Consider the following 15,631-nt stretch of genomic DNA (forward strand, 5'->3'; position numbering starts at 1 on the left):
CTTTCTTATGCGTAGCAAAGTATAACCATGCATCGTTGACTATTAGTTATCATCCACCGGTTGATGTCTTTGACTGAAGTCCCACCGGTTGATGTTTTTGACTGAAGTCGTTTCGTTTAAGAAAAAACAAGAAGCCCAGTAATCAGTACTCCTTTTTTGATATGATATGTTCCGTTATTCGAAACATCAAAAATGATATTGTGTGGTTCTATTTAATTGCCAATATGGCAATAAAGAAATAAGAGAACAAAATACGTTCATGTGAACAACGATGAATGACTGTATGGCATAAACGATCGCAAATGAGTTAAACGTTTAACGTATTAACTGGCTGTTTCTGTATTGGCAGGGGTATAGATTCAAGGTTTGCTGTATGGGACCGATATTCTATACTGGTGCCAATACAGAAACAGCCAGTTCATAACACTTTTAATAAATGATTATAAGAAAATTAAAAACCGTAATCAATACAGGGCCAAGACGGCTTTTTTCCCGCTTTTTTCTGTATTGGCCCTGTTTTTTTTTCCGTATTGGCCCTGTTCGAAGAGCAATTATATTAAATCTTGATTTATATTGACAGTGAAACGTTTTCAGTATTGCACATGCTGATTTATACTTATAGGGGCTTATTAGCTCATATCATTTACTAACATAATCTTGTTCACCTGAGTTTAAGATCATCATAAAACAAACTTTCAACAAATTGTTAAGAAAAAAGTTTGCTCATGCTGGCACATCAGATCCATACATTACTTAATAACAACTACATACACTTGATAATGGAAATTGGGATTATGTCAAATAGACAAAGACCCAACCAAAGACCAAACAACAGCCGAAGTCCATTAACGGGTATTCAACGCAGCGAGAAAATCGTACATCCGGAGTTAGTTCTCAACAGGTCCTTGAATTGACTAAAACACAACATGACAATGGATATTACCTTACTTTAGTAACCACTGTTCAAAATATCTTACTACATCATGATAAAATCAAATAATAAATGATCTGGTAGACATGTGATCTGCTGCTACCATTTTGATCGATAACTACTTACTATGTTTATTTGGTGCTGAAGGATTATCTCTGCAACATCTCTTTCCTTTGCCACATCGAGAGGAGTTTTATGCTTTTGTAAATAAAATAAACAGAAATCGTTTATACTGGTAATTGAAAACAATATCAATGAAACGGAACAGAAGTTGTTGATACATTTTATAGTCATCAATATGATACCTTACTTGTCAAACTTGTTTAAAATAATTGAATTAATTTAAATTCTTCAAATCGATTACACTAGTGTTCCGGACCATATGAGTATTTGGACCGTACGCGTATGGTTGGGGTAAATAACACAAACAGTTTACTTTGAATACTTCTATACTCTTCATATGGTATGACCTTTCCTTAAAATACGCTATCATATAGGTCATTTCATTAATATATGATAATAAAGAGATTAACTGTCAGAATAAAAATAAGAAGTTTCACATAGTTAATTTTACTACCATAGTCAAAACTATAATAAAACACATTTTATTCCGATGTATAGTACCGATTTGTTATTACGAGTGTCGACTTGAATAGAAAACTTCCAAAACTTTCTCAATAAACTGTAATACTGGCAAGGAACACATTTTATTTAAGTTGTTATTGTGAAATTGGTGTACTGTAGTCATATTACGATATTTGAAATCTAGAGCTTCATAAAATACCGTAGACACATCGGAATAACCAAAAACCTCGGCATAACTGCACGCAGCTGCAGGAATCTACCTGTTCACTTGCAAACAACATGTGTATCTGTAAAGGATCGTGCACAACCATGACGTGCAAATGCGTAAACAGTTTTGTTACCGTCTTGAGGTAAATATAAGCCTGCATGCAAGAATGTAATACGCGATAAAAATTAACTTTGGCTTCAATTTTTAATTTTGATGTAGCCTTTAAATTAATACAGTGTCATGTAACCATCATTTTTTTAGATAAAGTTTATTGTATTATTGATACGTTTGTAATGCATATTTGAAAAGAAATACCTATATGGTCAAAATACTCATATGGTCCGGCCCGTTAATAACAATACGAGTATATACTCATATGGTTCGACCATACGCGTACCATATGAGTATACGCATATGGTCATGACCATACGCGTATGGTCAAAATACTCATATGGTCCCGAACATAAACATTAAAGTGCAATGTCATGGACTACTGTTTATGAGTATTTATTTTTGACAAATTTAATATTACAGATCAATTCGGGCGTAATCATTTTCGCAGTTTTTTTCTGCAAAATATCAAAACAAAAATAACGGATTTATATCAGTCATTAAAATGTTCTTTGGCAAAATTACGTATTTATGTATCATAATTGATTATACAATAGTATGAAGCGATAGTGGCTAAAATGTTCGAAATTGGCTACACTGGATTGAGTTTAAATTTTACAATACAGATGTCCAGCTTCACATTAGGCAACATTGACTACCCTGTACATGTATCTTTTAATCTTTAATTTGTATCTATTCATGATGTTGTTTAAAAAGTACTACTGATAACTCAGAGTTATGTATTCATGCATTCTGATTTATGCAAAAATATGACTGCATTAAAATTCTATAGAATTAACACCGCGATACAAAAGATGATTTCTCTAAACTCTTATAATGTTTAACAATATTTGATTAGAAATGAAATACAACAGTACGGTTTGAGTTTGAATTCAGTTAGATTATATCTTTTTTACACTTCTTATGAATGCATATGGCGATGGTTACACACTAACATTTTATGTCGAAATTGACCATAAACAAATACATATTCAAAAGATCTCAGATTTTTAGAATATCAAAAGATAATTTCATATTTTAGTGTAATTATATATGTTGTGATGTTAAAACAATATACTCTTACATGGGTTACACGGGTATGCATAGACAGTAAAATCAGTAAACATGTGAAAAAAATAGAAAATTGGCACTTCTTCATTTATGCCAGGCTAATGATGAAATATAGCACGACCGTCTTCAACAAAAAATACGGAAAAGATATAGAACCACTTATGCGGCCGAGACTGGAAATACTATACAAGAAAATGGTAAATATTTTAATAAAAACAGTTCCTCCGAATAGCGTAAATTTTGTTTAAAAGTGATTTATTTGTTAAACTTTGGTATTAAATGAAAAAAGGACATAGGAAACGACCACTGACTGTTTATAGTTGCACGGTAGGTAACATAGCAAAAACTACTTGAAATTCCAAAAGCTATATCAATAGAACGCAACGGTTCTATGTTTAAGTGGGTGTATGCGTAATCGTAAGTGTTGTTGGGGTTTACTTTCTCATTGTCTACAATTGGTTTACGTTCTCTGAATAACTTTTGCAAACGTATTCGTTCATGGAATCTTTGAAATGTATACTCACATTGTGATCTCTACTGTAAATATCGGCTCCGTTCTTGATCAAAATTTCGGCGAACGCTTTATTATCGGCCATATGAAGGGGCGTTTGATTCTGTTATAAAATACAACAAACTGAAACAGTCCAAGCGTACACTTCAACACATTTGCAGAATTAATTCCTTTTCTTCACTTTATTCCCATTATCATTAATGTTTGTAATGTTATTCTGCTTTAAATAACAACTGGTTATACTGAATATTGCAGGCATTTCGATAGTAATACAAAAAAGAAAGAATCTAAGTTTTATGACAAATGAGGGAATTGCATCTTTGACATTAAAATCCCACAATTGGCTAAAAATACCATACCAGCTGTATTAAGCACGTATCACACTATCTTTGAATCTGGAGAGTGTCATAAAAAAATCTATCAAACATGCCTCTTAAAAGAACGTCGTACATAAAACATTTTTTTCTCCAACTAGGATAGATTACAATTCCAAAATGTGTTTACCTATTTCAGCAGCACAAGAGTATAAATATATTACAGTTTGACCTTTAATTCATTGAAATAGTGTACAACTTAACTATTACATAGTTTAGTTTCTAATAGTTTCAAATAACAAAATAACCTTCATTGGATACTGACTTGAAATGACAGAAGAAGACAAAAAATAAATCAATGCTGCACAAAATACCTTAGTCAGTCATAAAAAAAGTTATTCATTTGAAAGAGGTTGATATCCAATTAAGCTGTACGTTACTACATTAATTTTCCAAACCTGGAATTTGGCAATAATAAAATAATGAGTACCTCTTATCATTTAATCCTTGATTGGAATGGATCACATATGATGTTGAAACACTATTACTGTCTAATCGAGGTTGTGTTCGGTAAACAGAGTTAACATGTATATGCAGTTTCAAAATGATTTATTTATCCAATGTATTGAATATGTGTGTTTGCTACATATTTAATCTTGCGTATTTATTTTATTAAATTATTCGAAACTCTTCAAAATAAATACACCACGAACAAAAACAGTATCGACATATGTATGCATAACATAGTGTTAGATACTACATATTTGAAAATAAAATCACATGTATATTGAATTTGGTCAACAATTTACGTATCCCAAAAAATTTAGTTGTCAGAAAATATTTTGATGTAACAATACTCATTTGGTTAAAACAATACATTTTGCATGTGTTAAACTGGCATGTAATGACAGTAAATTCAATAAACGTGTGCAAATATAAACTTGTGTATTGTTTGATTTGCTATAGCCTATAACGAATTTTAGCACTATCATTCCTAGAAAACTAACACAGGTAACAGCACTTATTTTGTTCTGGCCGATAATAAAATACAAGAAAATAGTTAGTAATTTAAACAACATATTTTCTACGAATAGCTGTAACGTTGTGAATAAGCGACACTTTTGTTTTTACTTTACTATCATTAAAAACCAACAAAAAATCTAAAATGGCCTAAATAATTTCCTAACTGTACTGATTTTTACTCGACGACCAGTCTGCTTGGACTGTAATTAACATAATATTACTCGACTGTAGTCTGACTCATTCCAAAAAGTCTGAACTTGTTCTCGACCTTTACTTGACAAGTACTTAATAATTTGGTTATTGTTTATACCATTCTCGACCAAATCTGATCCATACTCGATGTAGTCTGAATCATGCTTGACCAAGTTTTACCCAACCTATATAGATATGCTAGACATATTTCATTTTTTATCTATTGAATTTCATCTATGAACTGTTATTTTAGTTATTTTGGCTATACATTTGAACTTCAACAAAAACATAAAAAAAATCCTAATAAGTATAGCACTGAAACTAACTTTTACTATCAACATAATATGATTGTTAAGGGTGTTCGCTACTCAGTTTAAAAATAACAAGCTTTTTAAAAGACTGTTAAAAATTGAAAGTTTATAAATAAAGAAAATAAAAAAGCAGAAAAAATGGAGTGTCTATGTGCTTGTTTTCGAGATATAAGCCATTGAAAATTTGGCGGGAAATAATTCTCTCTAGATTTTTCTTTCACTTAACATTGGCACCTTTTTTGTTTAAAAAACTATGAAAAAATAACAAGGATTTCATAAGATTTTGAAATATAGCTTTTTAAATAATATGTAATAAATATATGAAAAGAAAAGTAGGGGTTAGTGGGCAAATTTATTTAATGTTAATACATGGATAAAACGAGAGGATTCCGAAAATCTGACAATAATTCAAAAAGTAGAGAAGCAAACATCCTTAACAGCCAATTGATATATATAATTATCTCTTACATCCAAATAAAAACTAATGATCAAAGGACATGATTTTTTGTCCGAATACAATAATATCATATAACAAATTCAGTTTTCAGTTAAATGCAATATTATAAAATTATCATGTTCATCTTACGGGGCGCCGAATGGGATTCTTGTGGTTTTTTACAAAATTCAATTCTGTCATAACAAAATCATTTTTGTCTTGCAAAAATGTGATACAGACTTGTTTTATGAGAACTTCAATTTTGTGATGACAAAATCCGTTTTTGTAGACAAAATTCATTTTTGTAGACACAATTCATTTTTGTAGACAAAATTCATTTTTGTAGACAAAAATTCATTTTTGTAGACAAAATTCATTTTTGTAGACAAAATTCACTTTTGTAGACAAAATTCATTTTTGTAGACAAAATTCATTATTGTAGACAAAATTCATTTTGAGCATTACACACAAGTATCTTGAATACTATCCAAGCGTTGGGGAATGTTTCAGACATATTTTGTTGTAACTGTGAAAATTTCAACACTGTTTTAATCCTAGTTGAAATTTACGTGAACATTTAGAAAGTACCTGATTTACAAAAATTCACACGACAAAATTTACAAATAGTGTGTTTATAACCTTTTTAATATCTTAGAGAAAGATGTTGGAATGATTACTCTATATAACATTTATTCATGTTCAAATGCATTGGTAGATGAAAATATGTCTATTTAAATAATGCTTTCTGTTCTATGATCGGGCTGTTGTCTTTTTGACACATACCTCACTTCCATTGTAAATTTTCATTGCTCATTGTTGAAGGCCGTACAGTACCTATATTTCGTAATTTCTGTATCATTTTGTAGCTTGTGAAGAGTTGTCTCATTTGTAATCATACCACATTTTCTTTTTTATATGTAGAGTAAAACGAGAAAACTCACGGCATGTACACAAAATAAAAGAAAAACATATGTAACACAGCAAAAAACGATAATTACTGAATTTCGGGCTCCTGACTTGGGATAGACACACACATTCATTATGTGCCCAGGATAAACATGTAAGCGGGACCCATACTATGACGTAACCTGTGAAATTTGTGTTTCAGTGCAACATAAGAACGAATGATAACAATCAATTAAAAAAGGTCTAATTCATTAGATGAATACAAAGACAAATAAATAGAACAGACACACGTCCAATAGATTTAGTGTAAAGACGTCATAAACAGTCAGATAAAAACATAACCTCGCGCAACACAAGTATCGACATATTGTAGATCCTTGAAAGTGCTTACGTGTACAACAATAATATTTAGTTTGCTAATTTACTGATTACAAAATCAATAGTAACGCCATTTAAACACTATTCAAAGATCTTATTACAGTGTTGAATAGGTAACCACACTTCTGAACCAAATCTGTATATGTATGAAGAAATTTAGTAAAGGCATTTTGCTGGTAAAGATTTTATTTAATTTTCTGGTGTTTTAACGCCACTTTTGAGCACCACATTTAGGCTGTTTCAGCTTTTATTGGTGGAGGAAGCCGGAGTGCACGAAGAAAACCACCGACCTTCGATAGAAAAACTGACATTCCTAGTCAATTAAGATACGAGTCGAGTGCACCCACACGAGCATGGTTCGAATTCACAATCTCAGTGTTGACTGGCTAGTGATTACAGTAGTTACTACTTAGACCACTCGGTCACCGAAATCTCTGACTTAACATTTCACTTGTACACAATATAGCATGTATAGTACGCTCATTGAAGCCAAAAACGTCACAACATACGCGGGCATAGTGAATGAGTCACAGATGAGATTGTACCAATACTCGATTTAAGTATTTCGATCAATCTAATGAGCACGTAAGGATTTAACAGTTTAAGTACCATACACGGATGTTAACATCTACTGATCATGTAAGGATGTAACAAACTGTAAAACAATTGTACGTTGCTGTGGCTCGTGTAATACTATATTAAAAGTCAGTTATATAAACTATCAATATTTAAAAACGTAGACTGTTTCAAACTGGTTAAGTGATAGTTCTAATATTTATTTCAATTGTAAAGATAAGGTTTAAGTACATATCAGTAAAGTTGAGTATGGAAAAATCAAATGTAGACCAGTTCAGACTGGTCGAGTATAGATCAGTACAGTTGAGTACAAATATAGCCCATGTCAGATTTTTACCGGTTGGAAATGTATCAAATGCCAATGGACTTTTGGAATTGAAACTACCTGACTCTTGCTCAATTTAAACTCAAGGCAACATAGGAAAGACTGCTTGAAATTGCGAAAGTCAGATAAAATGAAAAGCAACAGGTCTATGCATGTGGTGTTTTACGCAATAGAAGGTATCGTTTGTGTTTATCTATTCAATACTAGTAACACATATTTGTGTGGGTGTTTTATAATAATTGTCACACGTGTGTTTACAATACGTCTAAGAGAAAAATACTCACATTATTATCTCTACTGTTAACATCGGCTCCATTATTGATTAAAATTTCAGCGAATTCTTTGTTAGCAGCCAAATGAAGCGGAGTTTGATTCTGTTATAAAATACAACCCACACAGTTTATTGGTACACTTAAAACAAGAATACATTTCCAGAATTTACACCAGTTTATTACATTATTTTACCTGGTGTATTCTTGTGTTAAATGTACTTCTACGTATAATGACACTTAACGGCCAATAGTAAAGACAATGAGGCAGCAATACAAAATGAAAAAAAAACTTAATAATATGACAAATGAAGCGATTCCGGCTGTCGAATTGCGGCCTCATTATGTAATCAAAATATAACTCACATCCTGCTGAAGGAAAGGTTTTGAATTTAAACAAAATGAATAATTCTTAAACATTAATTGTACAGCTGTATTGAGCATCGTAGTATACAATCATTGAATCCAGCAAGTCTCATAAAAGATAACATTAGACGCTACCATCAATCATGCCGTATAATGCAGATAAGTATGACTAAATTGTTATATGGTTTTGTTTTATATAGACAAAGGATAAATAAAAAAAATAATGTTGGATGTTTTTTAATGAAAGAAAACTTTATGAAATTGACGAATGAATAATGCTGCAGCAAACCAATAAAATAAATAGATAATAGTTTAGCCAGCATGTATAGTTTTAAGATAAAAATAACTTACTTACTTGACTTAAATGACATTTGTAATCCCTTGGTATTGTTTAATAAGAAAAATAATGATTATTTTTAATTGTTTTAAACTAACCACCATAATATGAGACGATGTGAGTTTGGAAATGTTCAATGCTACATGCGTCTATCCTAACTTACATTTTTATCTCTACTGTTCACAACAGCTCCATTCTTGATTAAAATATCAGCAAATTCTACAGTACCGGTCAAATGTAGAGGTGTTCGCTTCTGTTAAAAAACAATAAAATAACAATTGTTGCTTTAATACATAATTGACTACTTTCAGAAATCTTACGGCTGTTTTAAAAATGCCTTCACCCATTCCTTTAACTTTATTTTTAACAAAATGATGAACAATAATGCAGTCAGGTTTATTTACTTAAAAATAAAGTTACTGATTTTCGAAGATTGCATTGAAAACGAAATTTGACATGGTTTTCTGAACTATGTGTCTTGATTGGCTATATTGTTTCGTAAACGTAAATTATGAACTTGTCACAAACAGCTGATCTGGCACTTTTGTATGATCATGATGATAGAAATAATTGTTAAATACAAAAACAAATCACTTAAAACATGTTGCATATTTTCGATGAATTTGTAATAGATAATTTAATCTTGAACTGTCGTGGTTTGTTAATAATCATATTTATCATGATAGAGTCTCGATTAATCATGAGTGTCAATAAAGTTGTATTTTTTCATTTAAAAATTAGGTAAACATGATTTACACGTTTAGCTGTCAACATGACTAGAGCATTCGGTATATAGAAATTTCATATTTAGGTCAGCACTATTCTATTTAAACAATGCTATCTATATTGATCTTTTGACTGATTTTATTTCGACATCTCTCAGATTGTTATATGTAGAGGGATACAGGTCCAGTAATTGTTAAAGGAGTCCTATTAAAAAGACAATGATATAAGTCGACATTGTTAAAAGTCGGAGCACCATACTCTCACTGCACCCCTTTTATTCACATTATCTGTACACAGCATAGTTTGGATGTGATTATGATTGCACACACTAGAATCATTTGGTTCTATTACGTATATTTTGAGCATCCACATCAGATTGCTTCCATAACCAAAGATCAATTATTCCTTATATATTTATTTCATTAGATAACATATTACAAAGAGCAAACACTGAACAATAATAGTGAAAAAATATATACATTCATGGCACAGTGCCTCTGATTATATTCATCCATTTATTAGAATCGTCACAACATAAACATTTTTTTTTTCATTTCTGGTTTCGTTTATGCTACTCATCTTACTTTATTTTACTTCATCATGTTTGTGTACATTTGTTTTAAACTTATTCAGTTATTCAATTTTATTTTCATAGTTAGATTAAGGTTGATAGGGTGTCTTCCTCCATCTTGGATTTGGAAATACCAGAAAACAAGGCTTATATCTTTAATAAAATGTGCAAATTGTTAGTGTAGTAGGAAATTCATGTGTAAGAACTTTCATTTGAATATAGAAAATGACATGTTTTAACATATTTATGGTAGTGATTTACAAAAAAAAAAAAGAAAACTTTTGTTTGATAATTTGTTTTCTTACTTTGTCACATAAGGGGAGGCAACTCATATACAAGGACAGATAATTCAGATAAAGGAACATTTTACAATAGAATGTGTTTAGTATGTAACAAGAAAATGGGCCGGGTGACCCCATGTTTTTCTTTTTCTTAACTAAAAACAACTATTAAAGCTATCTTCTCATATGTTATCTTAAAATGATATAGTGTAGTTTACGCTTAATTGCAAAAGATTGGGGTTTCCATGCAAAATCCATTCAAAATCTGTAAATTTTGAACACCATGTACATGATGTAGCGTGAAAAAAAAACCGTGACCCATTTTTTTTAAAACATGATATACACTTCATTTTGGCAAATTGTTAAAAACAATCTATGAATTACAATTTAGACACCACATCTACCTTCACGCACCGTCATGCTCGTTTGTTATATTGATATTCAAATATATGTCAAAATCTAATGATTTGTTTTGTGAATAAAGCAAACATTTCTTTCATTAGAACAGCAATAAGCTATCTATGATATGATATTTATTGAACTGTCTTGGATAGGACTCAAATATAGATTATTTTGTTGGGTCAGATCCATATCTTTTTATTTTGATGTTATTGGCTTTTAACTAGCAATCAGTAACTGCAAGTACTATAAGATCTGATCATAGTGTCTGCTTTATTGTGGGGGTGTTTCAATCCTGCATGACTCTATGTTTTTCATATTTGTTTTGTAGTTTGTATCGATCTGATATAAAATCATATTAAATGTTTATTCATATGTTTCACCATTAAAAATGCTGTCCCCGATTAAGGGATGGTAAGGGCCTGTTAATATGTAAAACACTGCCGAATGCTGTATGTACCTCTTCCAAGTCAAGAGCCTGAAATTGAGTTGTTGTTGTTTGTTGTTGTATATTATACATGTTTTTCGTTCATTATTTTGTACATACATCCGGAAATGAGTGTTCTGGTTATAATTGTTTTATACTTGTCATTTCGAGGCTTTTATAGCTGACTATGTGGTATAGGTTTTAACTATTTTAAAAGCCATGCTGTGACCTATAAATGATAGGTTCCAATAGGTCTATTGTGGACAATTGCCTGGTCGACAATATTATCACCTCTCCTTATTTTTCTCAAATAAATGCATATCATATGATAAATGACTTTATATTTTTTTAGCAGCAAGAGTATACTATATAAGTCGTCTAGATATTGTTAGACTCGTTACCTGGGTTTTATATACTTGTAGGCAAGGAATGACAAAATAGTTCTTTTGGGATGTTGATTTTACATGATAAAACACATTAATACATTTAAATAGTGTTGTTTCAAAATCAAGTCCCAAGCAAAACAAAACCAGAAAAAAGGTTAACCTACACTGTATGCCTTTATGTATATGATACAAAAATGTTATTGGGATTTACCAACGTATTGCGACATTCAGTGTTGGTCATTAAAATATTTCGATATGACTTAAAACAGTTACAGTTGTAAACCTTTGGTGTGCTTGTATTCGGGAATCATTAAAGATGACACTTTCTTATAGTTTCGAAGAATCTGCTACATAAAATAAATCGACGATGTTCTAGACGTGAACAAATTCCCAGCTATCTTTAAGACCGACTATTACTTTCTACGATATGGTACTCACATTTTCATCACTGAAGTTAACGTCAGCTCCATGCTCGATCAAATATATAGCTGATTTTAAGTTATCAGCTAATTGTAGAAGAGTTTGGTTCTGTTATAAAATATCATAAACGATTAAAATCAATTCAAACACTCAAACATGTTTAAATCAGTACATATATATTGTTTTCAGAATTGATCTTTTTTTAGTTCCTAATATTTTCGAATTTTTTAAGCATGCTGTGTGAGTACACAACCTTTAAATGCCAATTTTATACAGCACCAATGGTTCAATTTAAAAAAAATACTATATTGGCAAACATGGAGGAGATTTAAACTTTCACATACATATAACACCATATCTCAACATGTGTTTTAATTTTTTGGAATGTACTATAATTACATATTACTAAGCTGAATTTAATGTGACAAGCAATGCAGTATAAAAGATAAATAAATACATATATACTTTTAATAAATCGCAAAATCGTAATGATCATCGTACTAAACTATCTTTATTCTAAAAATTAACCCATTTCTCTGACGTCAGTCTATCGTTCTTACAGTGGGTTATTTTTTAAGAATCCACTGACCACAGTAAAATAAAATTGTGAATGGAAATGGGGAATGTGTCAAGGAGACAACAACCCGACCATAGAACAGACAACAGCAGAAGGTCACCAATGGGTCTTCAATGCAGCAAGAAATTGTCGCACCCGGAAGCGTCCTTCAGCTGGCCCCTAACCAAATATATATACTAGTTCAGCGAGAATGAGTGCCATACTAAACTCCAAATTTTACACAATAAACTAAAATTAAAAATAATACAAAGGCCAGAGGCTCCTGACTTGGCACAGGCGCATAAATTCGGCGGGGTTGAACATTTTTATGAGATCTCAACCCTTCGCCTTTACCTCTAGCCAATGTAGAAAAGTAAACGCATAACACTACGCACATTTAAATTCAGTTCAAGAGAAGTCCGAGTCTGATGTCAGAAGATGTAACAAAAGAAAATAAAGAAAATGACAATAATACATAAATAACAACAGACTACTTGCAGTTAACTGACATGATAGCTCCAGACTTCAATTAAACTGATTGAAAGATTATGTCTTCATCATATAAAGTATTAACTTAAGATGACTTATATCATATCTTTAAACGTTTAACTTACGATATGCTATCCTCTCAAAAACGAGTGATAAATGTGCAACTGATTTGACAAATGAAAGTTTCGAACTCGCGCGTATTTTCGTCCGTAAAGTCTGCAGTCTATGCATTTTTCGCTTGATAAAATGGTATTGCACGTATATATTTATCATCTACATCAATTTACATCTTCAATATAAAAAAAAAGTCCTTATACTTTTAGGCACCTCACTCTTATTTCACATGCAGGTCACTCATTCAACTTATTTCCGAAACCTACACAAAACACAAATAAAAAGATAAAAATTACTAATAAATGCTTATGTTTTCAGTAATAAGACGAAACGTAAAATGATTAAATCAATTGTTTGTTTGGGATTAGATTCCATTCGAAACACTGTTTTTGAGACTTCAGTCAATTCTACTAAGTCATAATGTATTCCGAATAATAACAAACGTGCATACACTCTACTTTACAGATTCGTACTCATATTCTCACAAAAAAATGTATAAATACATTATTTACATTTTTTTTATGTTTAACATATTCAATCATCATCAGTATTGCCTGGTACACTTCATCATTCATAAAATTCGTACTCCGAACATCATTGAAATCTTCAGTCAAAATTTTATTGAATTTACGGTAATAGCAATCACCATAAACATGATAAATGAGTTCTTCGTATTTCTTTCGGTGCATACTAAATAGCATAAGTCGACGAGTATTTTCTATTTTCCCGATCAGTTTATCATCATCAGACATACTTCGTTTCAACACAAATTTAGAGAACAAGTCCAAATGTTGATCACTAGACACATCCCCAATATTGTCGTTATTGTGTATATCACGTCTGATTTACATTTTTTGTACTTAAAGTTGTATTGTTATTATCTTCAATATTCACCACGCTACATTTGTTTTTTTTTTTTTTTATTTACGTTCTCAACTTCTTTATCATTTACACATTCCAATTGGGGGATTTACCTAAATCGGATGTACACATATCAATGTTAATATTCTCGGATGATTGCTTTTGATCTGTTGTTGAGGTGCCATGCGTGTTATTTTCAATGTCCATGTCACATTGATCTTCAATATACATATTTGCACCATTTGTAGAGTGAACATCATTATCCGATCGTATCGTTCCTAGATCATAATTATTTATACAGTTTTTATTATATTCCCGTAGTCTTTTGTTATCACGTCTAATTGTTGAATTGGATTTTCGTTTACTTTTTAAATTATCATCATTGGTAAAAACAATAGAAATTCGGGATTTATCAATTTCGACATTTATTGTATGCGTAATGTTCCTAAACTGTTCACAAGCATTTTGAATTGTACTTGTCAAAAAGGATGGAAGTCTTTCCATAATGAAATTTTATATCAATATAAATCAATTTATTGTCAACTACCATTCTTGGGCCTCTTCCTTCACTAAAATGTTTACTGCTCTCAAAACTTAACTAAACGACAGTTTTTATAATATAAAGGATAAAAATAATACTGTCACAAGTCAGAAACACACGAATCCTACAATTAAACTTGGATATCCGAGCAATAACTTAGAACAGAGTGTAATTTCACATACGACAACAACAGCGTCCATTTACAGCAAGGTCCACTCGACTCCAGTCTACGCATGATACCACTTAACCACGGGTGCTGACATGAATTATTATTAAATTAACACTCTTAACGGGTATATCTATCAATATATGTCAATAAACTGTATTTTTGCCTTTTTGTTAATAACTCATATAATATACTACTTTTGGTTTTAGGATTAAAATGATATCATACTATCAATATTTTTTTCTTTGTTTGGTTAAAAGTGGTCCAAATATACATCAACATTCAAAGGACTCTAATTTGAATAAAATGTGGTAAGCTATGACTGTCAAATAACTTGAATGTTAAACCAGACACAAAATCATCAACTGTATATGAAAAATGATATATACACATGGCAAAAAGTATTGCAACACCTTGATTTTTTAAAACTTGAAAAATCAGCCTCTTCGTTTGGATGAAATATAATAAAATATGTGTATAATATTATTGAAACATAGTTTATGAAAACATTGGCTTTGAAACGAACAAAACATGTTTGAAAAAAAAATTATTTATATAACCACAATTTTAATAACAAAATGAAGTGTTTTTTGTACAAAAAAATGCATTTTACAACTCTTACTGTAGTGGAACTTTACAATGTCAGACATTTCAAAATTAATCTTCAGATAACTGTTCACATCATGGTTGATCGTTACACGCCACATAATTTGTACTTTGTGCGCAGCCTCCATTCAAACGGATAACCGCATCTAAACCTCTTCTGATTCCTGCCATGAATCGACTAATTTGTAGCAGCAATCATTTCTGATAAAAGGCATTGTTTATTTCATGATGTGTTTGA

The sequence above is a fragment of the Mytilus galloprovincialis genome, chromosome 7 (assembly GCF_965363235.1).
Source record: "Mytilus galloprovincialis chromosome 7, xbMytGall1.hap1.1, whole genome shotgun sequence".
In the NCBI taxonomy this organism is placed as follows: domain Eukaryota; kingdom Metazoa; phylum Mollusca; class Bivalvia; order Mytilida; family Mytilidae; genus Mytilus; species Mytilus galloprovincialis.